Source organism: Protopterus annectens, chromosome 4.part0 (genome assembly GCF_019279795.1).
Source record: "Protopterus annectens isolate FY-2018-M chromosome 4.part0, PAN1.0, whole genome shotgun sequence".
Classification (NCBI taxonomy): Eukaryota; Metazoa; Chordata; order Ceratodontiformes; family Protopteridae; genus Protopterus; species Protopterus annectens.
Genome location: NC_056733.1, coordinates 1945042489 through 1945057943, shown reverse-complemented (window position 1 = coordinate 1945057943; position 15455 = coordinate 1945042489).

The window sequence follows — 15455 nt, the reverse complement described above, 5'->3', positions numbered from 1 at the left end:
TATTAAGGAATTCCCAATATTATTCCAGCATGTCCAAAGGTCAGTTGTCAATCTCCTCTCCGGTCCAGCTGGTGAATCTGGGAATCTTGAGGCAATGTTACAACTGCCTCATGTACACAGACAACCCTCTCCTCCTCCCAACAAATTCCAACACATGTGAGAAATGCAACCATATAGCCAAACTGGAGGCTAAGCTCTCTCTACTCAGTACTGGCATAACCAGTCAGGAGGAGAAGGAAACCACACTCACTACAATTCCAGTCTCACATAGACCTACCATGACAGCAAACCAAACACATAATCACACAAAAACATACTCAGAGGATCTAAATAAAGATCTGCCTAAGCAGCAGAGACCTCCAAAGCAGACACTCAAGCAACCTCTACCCCAAAACAAAACACGTGCAACACATATCTCACAAAGCCAGTGTGCTGAACAGTCACAGCCCTTAAGACTAAACAACACACCTGATACACTTGTAATAGGTGACTCTATCGTCAGGCACACTGATGTCCCACTCACCAGGCTGAACAAGGAGAGGGTCACGGTGAGCAGCCTGTCGGGTGCTAGGATCCGTCACATAACACAAGCACTCAGGTCACTCCAAGGCAAGTACAAATATGACTCAGTCATTGTCCATGCTGGTGTGAATGACCTGAGACATACCTCCCTGGACTACATGAAAAGAGACATAAAGGAGCGCTCTGAGCATGAAGCCCAGGCCGGTATGACCCTGACCTTGAGTAGCATCTTACCCTCACCAAGAATGTTGCCACAATATGAAGACAAGATGATCAATTTCAACAATTGGCTTAAGTACTGGTGCCATTTAAAGGGGATCCAATGCCTGTCAGCTTGGGATGATATGCTCGACAAGCCACGATACTTCGCTAGGGATGGCTTGCACCTGTCACCCCTGGGCTTTCAGATATTGGCAAAGGCTCTTGCTACCCCCATAGTGCCTTTTTTAGGCAAGGTTCAAAAGACAAACCCACCTCCATAGGTATCACAAGGGATAAGAAACTAAGAGTAATGCTACTCAACGCCACATGTCTAAACCTCAAGATGCACGCACTCGAAACTCTCATTAGCATGGAGAACATCAATATCTGTGCAGTAACAGAAACCTGGTTCAGGGCTCCCGAGAGCACCCCAGCACTACCAGGTTATACCTCATACCATGCTTTTCGGCCCCAAAACTTGGACCGAACCACAAAAGGATGGGGAGTATCGATATTCATCAAAGATACCCACACCTCCAGGTTGGTGGCAAAGCACGAAGCATCAGAGACTATCCATGTGCAACTAACAGTGGGTAAAACTGCCTTCCAGTTTATAGCCTGCTACAGACCACCCTCCCAAACCCAGGAATTCCACTCAGCCTTCCTGAGAACACTGGAAAATATGAAGGTCTCTCCAAACACCATTATATTGGGCGACTTTAACTACCCAAACCTAGACTGGGAGCATTACTCTAGCTCCAACACCCTAGCCCAAACGTTCCTAGAATTTATAAACTCAAATGCTATGGAACAACTTGTTACCACTTCCACAAGAGGAGAAAACATACTGGACCTGATCATCACCAACATGGGGACTCTATGCTCCAGACCAGAAGTGTATCCCTCACTGGTAAGATCAGACCATAAACTAATCTCACTGGATATTCACATCACGACCCCACCCCCTGCCCAGAAAACCACAGTGAAAAACTTCTCTAAAGCAAATTTCACACTCCTGAAATCCGAGGTGGAATCCTTCAAAGCCCCCGGGCCTGTGGAAAATACGGCCCAGACCGCAGAATCCTTTATAAACACATTCTATGAACACCTTCAGGAATGCATGGATCATGCGATCCCAAATAAAACCAAGACCCAATCCTCCAAAGGCAGACGTCCTGTCTGGTGGACCCCAGCCATAAACAAACTATACAATAGAAGGAGGAAGCTACTAAATGATAGAGCAAAATCCCAAAAAGGGAAGGCATCACTGATCAGTATTAGCAAAAAACTACGGGCACTCATAAAATTGTCTAAGGCCAGCTTCGAGAGAAAAATTGTACAGGACACTAAGGATAATCACAAGGCTTTCTTTAGTTATGTTAGGAACCTGGGTGGGAATTCCCAGATATGCTCAGAATTAGTCCAAAATGACAAAAAATACACCAAACCCACAGACATTGCCAACATCTTAGCTGACAGGTTCAGCGCAAACTTCTCCCCCCCTCCCCACCAAAAGGGCAAATATCTATCCCAGCAGAGTGCTGCCCCCCTGACATCTCAGATGCTCAGGTAAGAGCCGCCCTCTCCAAAGCAAAAAACACAGCATCAATGGGACGAGACGGTGTCCCGGGCTGCGTCCTACATGAACTCCAAGAAGCGCTAAACCCAAACATAAAACTACTGTTCAGTCTTAGCCTTACTACAGGATATGTGCCCAAAGAGTGGCGTACAGCAACAGTGGTCCCTCTCCATAACGATGGTGCCTCAACGGATCCTGGAAACTATCACCCCATAAGCCTGACTAGCTTGGTCTGCAAAGCTATGGAAAGGATCATCATGGACCTCATAAATAAAGATATTGGGGACCTACAGACACTGGATCCTACCCAGTTTGGCTTTGTTAAGGGCAGATCTTGTCTCTTAAACCTGGTTGATTTCTTTGAAACAGTCACCAAGGCCATTGACGAGGAGAAGGTGGTCCACTCAGCCTACCTGGACCTCACAAAAGCCTTCGATACAATACCCCACTTGGGCATTATAGATAAGCTCACCAGCTTAAATATAAACCCCTATGTCACTAGATGGATTGCAAATTGGCTCAAGGACAGAACCCACATGGTTAGAATTGCTAGAGCCATGTCAAACTCCAAACCAGTTACAAGTGGTGTCCCACAAGGCTCAGTCCTGGGACCTCTCTTGTTCGGTATATATTTCTCGGAGGTACAGACCAACACGGAAGAACTGTGGCTGACCAAGTTCGCAGATGACTGGAAACTGGGCGGCATAATCAACTCTGCAGCGGACACAAGCATCCTCCAAAAGGGCCTCATAGAAACAGAAAACTGGTGCCAGAGCCATGGCCTCAAGCTAAATGCCAAAAAGTGTATAGTCATCCCCTTTGGCAAAAACAAAGTGCCCACAAATTACCACATAGGTGGTAATCCATTAAGTACAGAAGAAGTAATAAGGGACCTGGGGACCCAAGTTGATAGCAATCTCTCATTTGACAACCACGTGGCCAAAGTGGTTAGAAAAACATTTTATATAGCCCACCTAATCATGAAGGGATTCACATCTAGATCAGGGGAGGTCATCGTGCCTCTTTACTCATCCCTCATCAGGCCCATAATTGAGTAGAATGCCCCTTTTGGGATGTACCTTACCAGACACCTGCAGCAACTAGAAAGACCCCAAAAGTACCTCACCAAGAGGATCAAAGGGCTCAAACAGATGCCATATGCTGCCCAATTAAAGAAACTCCAGCTCTACTCAGTGGCATACCACCTGTTCAAAGGCGATCTGTGCCTGATGTATAAAGCCATGTCCAACCCGGAATTAATGGACATGCTGCACCTCAGAAAATCCAAATCCCATTGAGCTACGCGCTCGAGAGACTTGAACCTCAGCACTGAAATAAATAGGACATGCTGGAGGGACAGATTCATAACCCAGAGGCTCCCTTCACTCTGGAATAAAATCCCAGTCCAGGTTAGGCAGAGTCCCTCATTGACTTTCTTCAAGAGGAATCTTGATGAGTGGATGGGAGATCGTAGGTTTACCCCGGGTATCACTTCTGTGTCACTGTAAGACAGAGGCACAGTATACTAACCTCGAAAAAGGGCATAGCAAAATAAATTTAAAATGGGTGGCGAAAGCCAAACACATTCTGGCTAGGCTTATAAATGCCCTAGGGCAGATAGCCTAGTATGAACTTTTGAACCTATGAACCTATGAACCCCTGTTTATGATATGTTTGGAAGAGAATAGGTTGTCTTTATTTATTGGAAAAGATCTGCCTTGTAGATAGCTTTTGAAACATTCTGGCCAAAGCTGAGTTTGTTGATCCTATGGTTGTGTAGATTATGATTTGCTGTCTCTAGTCTTGTCACTGGGGAGACCTGCTATTAAGTGGAATTCATCAACATTGCTGAATGTGGCATTAGTGGCCATAAGCTAGGCTATCCTTGTACTAAAGGAGTTACTGGAGCCATGTTGTATATGACCCAGCAGACGGTATTTGTTTTAGTGGTTGAAACATTGAGTAGAGATGACCTTTGGGAAGATTTTAGTAAGGGAACATAGGTTAGCAATGAGTCTGAAGTCTGGTTGTCATATCATAATGAGGCTATTTGCATACCATGCAAGCCACATTATTTCTTGACAACCTGTAGCTGTGTTCACATTTTTTTAACCACAACCATGTGATGAGGGCCACTCTTCATGCACAGCTGAATACTGCAGCATGAAAAATGCTTCTGAATCATGGGGTAAATTTGTTATACCAAGTCAATGGTGTGTGATCCCATCAAAATAAAAAATGTTGCACTACGAAGTGTGAATTTTAAAGCTTTTTTAATGCCTAGTAGCTTTAAGAATATTCTATTCATATGTGTAGATTTCCTTTACTGTACACATCTTCCAGTAACAAATACAGCAGCAAAAATAAATATGCTACCTGTTAATACCATATACAAATCTCTGGTTATATAAAGGTCTCAGATGGAGAGGTACTTAATAGACAGAACTTACGTCAAGTTGTAGGGACACTGAACTGGCCTTCACAGTGTTATTTGTCTGGTAACTTCCTACATATTTTCCTTTTTTGAAAGCAAAATGAAAATTCCTGGCACTAAAGAAATTCAATAGAATCACTGTGACCACTGCAATCAAATGGAAATCATATATGACATTTGTAACAGCATACATGTAAGATAACTCATCAACAACACTATAACAGAAACCAGTAAAGTTTTAATATATATCCCTTAGCATGTCATAAACGTATAAGGCATTCTCAACACAGAAACCAATAAACATTCATTCTTTGCCATTTAACATATGACAAGGTTATACAGCATCCATAACAGGACACAGTGGTCACACACACATAATAAAACATCAAGTGTCATTCAGTTTGAGTGGAATTTGATTATAAGAAGACAATCTAGTTTGCATTCAAACATAAGAAATGATGTGGTATGTTTATCAGACATATACTTCTAGTTTCTAAATTTGCCTTCCAAAACTAAAATGATGGTCTGTCTGATATCACTTTCAGCTTCATATGAATTATGATCATTAAAAGATTCCTTTCCAGGGGGTTGGAAAGATTATATCAGGCTCTCCATTCCAATGTACTCCTTAGCTTTTATCAAAGAATGATTACTTTTTGGCAAGACCAAATTACTTGCATATTACCCAGCTCTGCATTCCTACACCTCTAACACCTGCTATCTTCTTTGACTCTGATTCAATAACTTTTAATGGCATAACCTGACACTGGTATTGTGGTTTTAAATGAAGAAAGGCTAGAAAGAGGACAGACTAGAAAATTAACCAGTCATGCAAATGGCTATTCCATTATTTGTCAGGCTGCTTCAGATCTCTGTGTTCTTCCCAATTAGTTTTTGAAAAAGGAAAAATCAAAGATCAATGCAGCCAAGGTTCAGTTAAGGTTCCTTTATTCTTGTACAAGGAGACAAAAATGCAGTTCAGAAGTTTGTCTGACATTATACAGGAAATACTTCATTATTATACTGTTTTGTAAGCCATTGCCCTCTAAGCTGACATAATAAAATACAACTCTTAGCATTGTTCTAAGACAGGTGTTTACTAAGTTTTTCTGCTGATATAGCAAGTATAAACTTCCCATGTGAAAATTTCCAAAGATATCAACATGGCCTCGCTAACTGCCTGTCTGTAACAATTCGCTCATATTTCAGTGTTGCAATTAGTGATTCTTTCCTGCTTTGAGCATAAAGCATATTCTGATTTCAGCCTATAATCTTATCTACAGCTGCAGTATGAACAAGGTTATTTGCTTAAGTCTAGTAACATTTCAGAATACTGTATTGTTCCTTTTCCTAACGTTAGCAAAATAATCTGTTTCTCAGTGTATGAACAAGGTCATTCACTGAGCTGACAAGAAGAAAAGTCAGAAAGTACATGCAATTATTTTCAAGCCTGTAGCAGAATAAATGTGTTAACCCTATTAGGCTTCTAATGCAGCAAGCATAATGCTAATACATATATGAATACATGTTTTACTATATATGTGAATACATATTTCTCTCACATTTCCCCCCTAGTAACACTTTTATTCTCTTCAAAAGCATAAACAGTTAATTTCTTCCCCCATCCTCTTCCATGTGTGATTTGCGGTTAGGTAAGTCATATAGTTTAAACTTCTGAAAGCATTTCATTTTCCAGCAATTTATCAACTTCAGTGTTTTGATACAAGGTTTCAGATACTGACATGTCTATCAATTCTTTAATCAGTTTTTTCATGCAGGGTATGCCAAAACGCGCACACACTCCCAACAGGAGTATTCCCACACAGACAGCTATTAACATGTTCATTATGAAGGTACCCCACCCCCAAACAGATTCTGGAAAAAGTCCGTCAGTGGGTTGGGGCCTGGTTTTGGTCATAGTCGACACTTGCTGTATCACCTCAAGGTGGTCGTTAATCTCGTGCTGGTAATCAGGGATATATGCACAACATTCTTTTTTGATTGAAGCGCACCACCTCTCGCCGCTAGGGTGAAGTCGAGAACCATACGGTTTTGGAGTACTACAGTTCTCATAGCATTCAGTTCATCAGTTATCAATTCAAGAGCATAAAAAGTTGCATTACTCATTACTTTGAGAAGTTTGTACAGTTTTTGCAGCTCCCAAATCGATTTTGCCGCTCCATATGCTGGTAATATGCCTGCCCATGATATAACAGCATCACTCAAGTCCATGTGCATCAGCTTGGTACCCATGGTATGATGGTCCTTCCAGGCTGCTTCGATTCATCCCAGTGGATTCTCAGGCTTTCTGACAGGTTTCTTGGCTACATCTTGGGTATTTTGAATATTTCCCTGAGGCAAAACTGCAGTGTGTCGCATGGCTGGAACCAGGTACCCCAAAAAACAACTGCCGGACCAATTCTCAGGTAACCATTTATATGCTTTCTTATTACACACAAAATAACAATCCTCTACCTTAGTAGTTACTTTACTGAGATATGGCTGCCCTGCATGAAACATTTTCCTATCTATTATAGATGGCTACTTAAAAAGAATAGGATTATGATGTATATCCCTAACAGTCTTTTGCATGGACTCAAGAAATGAGTCATAATTTGAATTACAAACTGTACCCATTTTGTTTGCTTTGGTATAACATTTATAATGTACAGTCTCATAAACCAAGTTTTCCCAGGTCTCATTGACCCCTAGGGGGACTGCAGTCATTAATAACCCCCCGTATGCTGTTGGTATGGCTGTACGAATCCAGCAATTTGAAACATTAAAAGTCTCAGCATACACACGTGTAATTGCCTGATAAAGTTCAGGTGCCAGTCTATGGGTGATTCATCACGTTTATTCAGTTCAGCTGATGTGGCCGAAAAAAGGATAGGCCACAGCAAAAAGATTATTGTCATCAGTACAATCAACAGGATAACCATGCAATACTTCTGGGGTTGTTCTGCATTCCTGTTTGCTCTAGATTTTGTCATGTTTAGTCTTTTTGTGGAACAGCAAGATTTTTATCTAGCTCAAAGTTTTTGCAAAGTTTACAGTGTATCAAATGGATCCAAGAGGAATTTTCATCAATCTTGACTGCCGTGGGTGTCGACAAGAGGACCCGGTATGGTCCCTCCCACTTTGGCAAACTCCAATGTTTATGTTTTGTAGTCTTTACCAGATTCAGTTTTCTGGGATTACTGTCGCTTCCAATGGTTGATTCAACTCTTTACCTGAAACAGAAAGCTGCAAAAAAAGATGTTTTAGTGTAATTTTTAAATCCGTATGTAATGAATACCTGGTTAACTAACTGTACCACCCCCCCCTGTTGAGACATGGCATTGCCCATGGCTCAACAAAGCTGCATATATAAATAAATTAGATGGCAATATTGTTTTTCCCTCTTTGGAGATGTACAGTCCTTCCTTGAGGAGTGCTCCTTGCCTTTCCCACTTTTGTTTCTCAGCTCGTGTAGTAAGTGTCTGCATTGTTTTTAACATTTCTAAGTCTAAAATCTCAGAAGGTTGTAATTCCTCGTTCAGAAGAAATGCTTCTGAGGCTGCTTGCTTTGCAGCTGTGTCAGCTCTAGCATTACCTTTTGAAATCCTATCTTGTTGCTTGGTATGAGCTATGCATTTACAAATAGCTACTTTTTGAGGTAACTGAATTGATTTTAACAAATCTAAAATAAACTGTGCATGATTAATCGGTTTACCAGTAGATAATACTACTGAGGCCGAAGCCTGCACTGCCTTTGCGGCAGCAACTACTGCTTGTACACAGTGGGGCAAAGTCCGCACCACTGGGTCCAGTTGCGATGAATAGTAAGCAATGGGGCGTTGCTTGTTCCCATGCTGTTATGTCAACACTGACGTCATATAACCTTGCTTACAATCTACAGTTTGGAAAAAATGTTTATGATAGTTTGGTAATCCTAAGACTAATGAGGATGTTATCAATTGTTTCAGTTTACAGAAAACTAATTCTGCTTCTGGTGTCCATTATATCAAATCTTGTGCTGCCATAGGCTTCTGAAAGATCAGGTTGTTCAACAGTGCAGATTCCAAAGCATAATTTGGGATCCAGCTCTGACAAAAATTAGTCGTACCACGAAAGGACATCATTTCCTTCTTGGTTGTGAGTTTTGGTGCTTGTAAGATTGCTATTTTCCTGTCTACATCTAATGTCCTACCCTTTTTGGATATTACATATCCAAGGTATTTAACTTGTTTTCTCCAAAGCTGCAATTTGTTTTTGCTTACTTTGTGTCCTTCAACGGCTAAGAATTTCAATAATGTTATAGTGTCTTCCTTACAATCTTGCTGGGTAGGGGCTGCCAGCAGGATATCATCAACATAAAGTAAAATCTGACCACCTTTCGGTGGGGTAAACCCCACCAAGTTACTTGCAATCTCTTGTGAGAATATCGTTGGACTTTTACAATATCCCTGTGGTAGTCGCGTATATGTATACCGCTTCCCCTGAAATGTAAATGCAAACCAATACTGGCTGTCAGGGTGTATTGGTATTGCAAAGAACGCATTGCTAATATTTGCCACAGGAAAATATTTGTGTTGAGGCTTCAAATCATTTAATAGGGTATGTGGATCTGGCACTTTAGGTGCCCTTGATATTACTGCATCATTTACAGCTTGCAAATCCTGGACCATACGCCATTCTCCGTTTGCTTTCTTAACTGGAAATAAGGGTGTGTTACATGGTGAATCAGGAGATTCCACCAGTAATCCTTCCTTAAGTAAAGCTGCTATGATAGGTTTAATACCTGCTTCTGCATTTTTTCTTAAGGGTTACTGCCTTTTCTGTGGTCTAAAGGCTGATTTTGGCGTGATGGTAACTGGTCCTGCTGTACGAATAAGTCCTATATCTGATTTCCCTATTGACCAGGGGGTCTGTGGTATGTCTAATTAAGCTTTTTCTTCCTCTTCTAGTAAGAGTGTTTCTCAGCTGCCCTCAATTGACTGCAAGTGTACAGCTGGGTGTGTCTGTGTGCTCCAATTTAATTTCCGTCTATGTACTCCTTGTTCTGACAGTTCTAATTCTGTCTGCTTTTCCCATTTTGTGACTTTTTCTCCTAGGTCTGCCCATTTCACATCTTTGTCTTTAGTTAAACGAACATGTGGTAATCGATTTGATTTATAAAGTGCAAAGAACTCCTGGGCCAAAGAACAGCTAACTACACTGTTCCCTTTCATGTCCCAGTACAGATTACGGAATACTAATCTGTTTGCACGGTTTTTAAACAATTTTTGCTCATATTCTTTGTCAGGTCCTGGTGTATTACAGTGCAACAGGTGTTGTACATCAATGCAAAGGGAGGGGAACTTACTGATAGCCACATTCACTAACTCTTCAGTTATTGCCCCAGGACCGGTCGTAACCAAGTCCTGGCTATACCAATAAAATGTTTTACCCTCCGATTGCACTGCAAAAGTGTTCATTTGTCGTTGTGCTTCCATACCCTGCATGGTTGGAACTACTGCTATGCCAAATAGTTGCATAAGATCGCTGCCCAAAAGGTTCACTGGGCATTTTGCAGAAACAACAATTTTGCTTTTCTGGGTTAATCCTGAAACAGGATCTGTTATTGCAATATTATGAGAGAGAGGCTCCCGATACAGCTGGCCATTAGCTGCTTTCACCAAAATGTAATCATGTGACTGACTTCTCTGGTAATTTGGAGAGGTGTACCAGGGTTCATGATGCCCCTGAATTGCACAGAAACTTGACTTCCCTCCCCTCTACCAGGAGTGTAACTTCTGGTTTCGTGTCTGCCAAATAGAGCTCCAAGCTCAACAAGGCTAAGTCTAATATTTCACTTTTTTTACTATCGGTAGCTTCCTGCACTTCCTCTATTTCTCCTATGACATTCTCTGCTCTCTCTATCACATTCTCATATGTCCTTTCTCCGTTATTCCCATATAGTGATTCTTGACTACCATATAGTCAGTCCTCACCTTCTTCATTCTTATCCTTCATTGCTGCCTTCTTATTGTTCTTGCAATCCTTTGCCATATGTCCCTTTTTACTGCATTTAAAACATTCACCCCTTTTCTTTCGCCCTTCAAAGTCCTCTGATCGCTGATCAGATTGTTTGTTTCCCTGGGCATTCTTCTTGCCCTTCTTTCCGGACTGTACTAAATAAAATTCTCCATCATCTACAGCGAATACTTGGGCTTTCTTTTTCTTTTTGTTATTAAAATGCCTTTTGGCATGCCTAGCATATTCAAGCAGTGACTGTAACCTGCTTGTACGATGGTCTACCATATGCTTCGTAATAAAACTACTTATGGGTGCAATACTGCCTTTTAAAAATGCATTCTTTAACTGCTGCTCATATGGGGAATCTTGTGTCTGGTCTTCAAGGGCCTGCATTCCACAATGGCTATTAAAACATTCTATTAATCTGGCATAATACCTATCAACAGTTTCACCTTCTTGTTGGATGCATTGATTAATGCAAGTCCAGTCTGCCCTAGGTTTCCATTTTTCAGAAATTCAGTCTGTTAGACCCTTCACTCTGTTGTCTAACTCTGCGCTGTTATGTGGGAGGGGCTTAAGCGCAGCGTCACGGGGATTCCAGTTGCCACTGATCATGTGCCAATCTGGATCTGCTATTTGTCTGACAACTTTTTCTGAGGATTTTTCTAGTTTACCATCAAATTCATATTTATTAACCCATTTTGTGTAGTATTTAACGTTATTGGCACGTCGTGACCACATGTATTCTGCGTCTTCGGTTAACAGCGGATTTTGGGGCTGTTTTGTACATTTATTACCCATTTTGGCCTAACCTTATGAATGTTATGTAACTCTTCCTGTTTTTTAACGTGGTACCACGAAGATTTTATAGTCCCTTCAGACTACCTGCCTACTTATTCTGCTTCCCTGATCTATGACATGATAGTAATTTTCCTGTCTCTGGATTTACATAAAAAATCCTGACTGAACAAATACAATCAAGTCCCTGATCTAAAACAGAAAAAAGTCCCTGATCTATGACAACATAGCAATTTTTCTGTCCCTGGATTTACATAAAAAATCCTGACTGAACAAATACAATCAAGTCCCTGATCTAAAACAGAAAAAAGTAGAATCCCCTTACCTGAGCCTCAGCAATTGATCACCCTGGTCTGATTGAAACCTGCTCATCAGCCACAGATGAGAAAGTGGCCGGCCTCTGTTTATACGACAATTCAGTTGGAGGTCTTTTCAAATAAGAAGAACCATTTCGGTAACTTCTTCCGTACGGATTTCAGCCACCAGGCCTGTCTGATCCAAATCAACCAAGAGGCTTCCGGTCAAAGAAGGACCAACTTGTCAAAGGAAAAATCAAAGATCAATGCAGCCAAGGTTCAGTTAAGGTTCCTTTATTCTTGTACAAGGAGACAAAAATGCAGTTCAGAAGTTTGTCTGACATTATACAGGAAATACTTCATTATTATACTGTTTTGTAAGCCATTGCCCTCTAAGCTGACGTAATAAAATACAACTCTTAGCATTGTTCTAAGACAGGTGTTTACTAAGTTTTTCTGCTGATATAGCAAGTATAAACTTCCCAAGTTAAAATTTCCTAAGATATCAACGTGGCCTCGCTAACTGCCAGTCTGTAACAATTCACTCATATTTCAGTGTTGCAATTAGTGATTCTTTCCTGCTTTGAGCATAAAGCATATTTTGATTTCAGCCCATAATCTTATCTACAGCTGCAGTATGAACAAGGTTATTTGCTTGAGTCTAGTAACATTTCAGAATACTGTATTGTTCCTTTTCCTAACGTTAGCAAAATCATCTGTTTCTCAGTGTATGAACAAGGTCATTCACTGAGCTGACAAGAAGCAAAGTCAGAAAGTACATGCAATTATTTTCAAGCCTGTAGCAGAATAAGTGTGTTAACCCTTTTAGGCTTCTAATGCAGCAAGCATAATGCTAATACATATACGAATACATGTTTTACTATATATGTGAATACATATTTCTCTCACAGTTTTCATGCCAGAACCAACGAAATAATGCATGTTTATAGCTCTGTATAAGCTGTCACTGTATAGAGTATTTCTCCTTTGCCCAGCGAAAAATAGTAACTTTCTTTTTTTGCCCATTAAAAAGTAGTATATGTTTAAACCTATCTTCAGAAGTGAGGCCAATAAAGGCTGAGCTAAGCTGGACATATTGTTATCACCTGAGTCAAGTACCATCTTCCTTGTGGCTTAACTCATCATATGCTAGAAACAGCATAGAAGTAGTTAACTATAAATCTCCTCAAAAATATGTTCACATCTGTTCAGTTTTGCTATCACAATACATTTTTATCTACTAGTTGTTGTCTATTGCATCAACTTCAAACTCTGTCCCATGGTTAAAAAACAGTGGTCTCAGTCTACCAGCCTACTGGCCAAATGTGGCTCTTTAAAAGTTTTATTGTTGCAAGTGAAATTTGGTACTTACGTATTATCGCAACCAGAATTTTGTGGCAATGCTTGCCGGTCAGGAAATTTGGTTGTGAAAGTGGTTGAAATGGAAAACTGTGTGTTTTCTTTACCAAAACAGATTGTTTCTGGATTGCTATCAAAACAAAGTACAAGACATATTGTTGTTTCTTCATGCTCTTTACTGGCAGCATGTCGCTTCTACCAAGGCTGCCCAGTGAACATTCCATTTTTGTGTCAGCCAATGCTGTCAAATAACAGTCATGCATTGATTTGGTTATCACAGATGTGTCATTTCTGTATTGTGAATTCTACAAGACAGTATATTGCATTTGCTGAAAATTCCGAAACCACATGCAAAAGCAGGCAATAAGCAATGAACATCGTTATGACAGTAAGGAAATCAAAAATGACTTCAGTAGTATTTTTGGCCCAACATGCCACCATCGCAAAACCAAACAAACTCAGTGCTGCCAACTTCTTTCTTGGCAAAGGAACCCTCAATCTTCTGTCAACATAACCCACCCTCACCTTTCAAAAGCATTACTTATGGCAATTTCACACTGCAATGTTTGTTCTCAAGTATGTCTACACATTTTTAAAAAAAGTATTATTTTTTCAAACGTTATTTCCTGTGTCTGTGTTTTCCTTCTATGAAGGATTCCTTCCTCAAGCTCCAAACACTGCATTCATCAGCAAGGCAGCATGCACAACAATTAAAGTGTGTGTCTGTTATACATGCAAAACATAAAGAGTATTTCTGGCATTTTTTCGGCTCCTGCAGGTAATCCATAGTTTCTCAAATGCAAAACAGACTTTGATTTGCACCTTACAGTGTTTCATGCAGTCGTTCCTATTCAAGTATGGGAATTTCGCAACTGCGAAAATCTGCTTGCGATAATACGTAAGTACCTGAAACTTTTCCCAAATCCAGTCAACTAATTAAAAAAATATGGTTTGTAGTTTAAGTCACATTCACAAATGATTATCACTATGTCTCCTATTTCCTGAATACAATGCCTAGATTTTAGCCAAAATGTTTAACTTCACTTCTTTGTGAGTACATCATTCTCCATAACTCTTGTTTATTTACTGCCTTAAATAATATATCCCAGGGATTTCAAGATGCACACCCTTGTTTTATGATGACTAGCTATTAAACTAGAATCATATTAAAGTCCTAACCAAGCACCATAGGTATATTGTGATCCTGCAGACTTCTCAAGGTAACAGATATTTGTCAAAAGGAAGGATATCATCTTTATTTGGAGACAAGATCAAGTGAACATTAACCTTTTTAAGGCCATATTCACCTCCACAATTTCCTTTGAAATTAATGGTTCTTGTTGGGCTCAATAAATTCCTATCTTTGATCCTTAATGATAACAATTGTAACACTCCACAAACATAGGCAGCACAAGTGAAGACCCTCCACACTCTAATACTTAGTATCTGAGGGGTGTTGCTTGATGTGAACTGAGCTTTCTGAGAAAATGACAAAAGAACTGTATCATTTTGTGTTAATTTAATGTTAACCTTTTTAATAGGTGTACTTAAGCCTCTCCTATCCTAAGTGGCAAGAGTGATATCGTGGTTCAGAAAAGTGATAACAATCAGTGAGGTATGTTCTTGCTGTAACTTGAGAAGCATCGAACTCTTAAAAGAATAAAGTAAACAAGGAGCAGGCATGGGGATCTGCATTAGACACTGTGTGTAGTTAATGCCTCCAAATTGTCACCATAAATGGTTTGCTCACCTCATAACATAAAGAGAAATGAAAACAATGATCGCATCCTTTATTTCTGGTTTTGATGCTAGCACTGTGCAGAGGACCCATTAACCTTCAAAATCTGTATAAACCTATAATAAAGGAATAAAATAATGGAAATGTTATTAAACAATGACCCGAGCACATCGGTAGAAGTACATCAGTTAATAATCACTCATCATTTTGCAATAATATCAACTGTATAGCTGAATGATAAAAACATGTGAAAGATTAAAAAAAATATATTTGTAAGCTCTTGAAATTTTCTCATGGGGCACGGTGGCTGACACAGGCAACAAACCACATCTATGCCAGCAATTAGCTAATAATAATAATAATAATAGTAATAATAATAATAATAATAATAAAACACAGCTCAGTATACTCTTTCTTCTTCTTTGTTATAAAGTACAACATGGTATTAAGTGGTTAATTGATGGGGCTATGTGAAATGCCTATTTTCTTATGGTTACCATTAATGAGCCCTATCCCATCTGGGAGAGC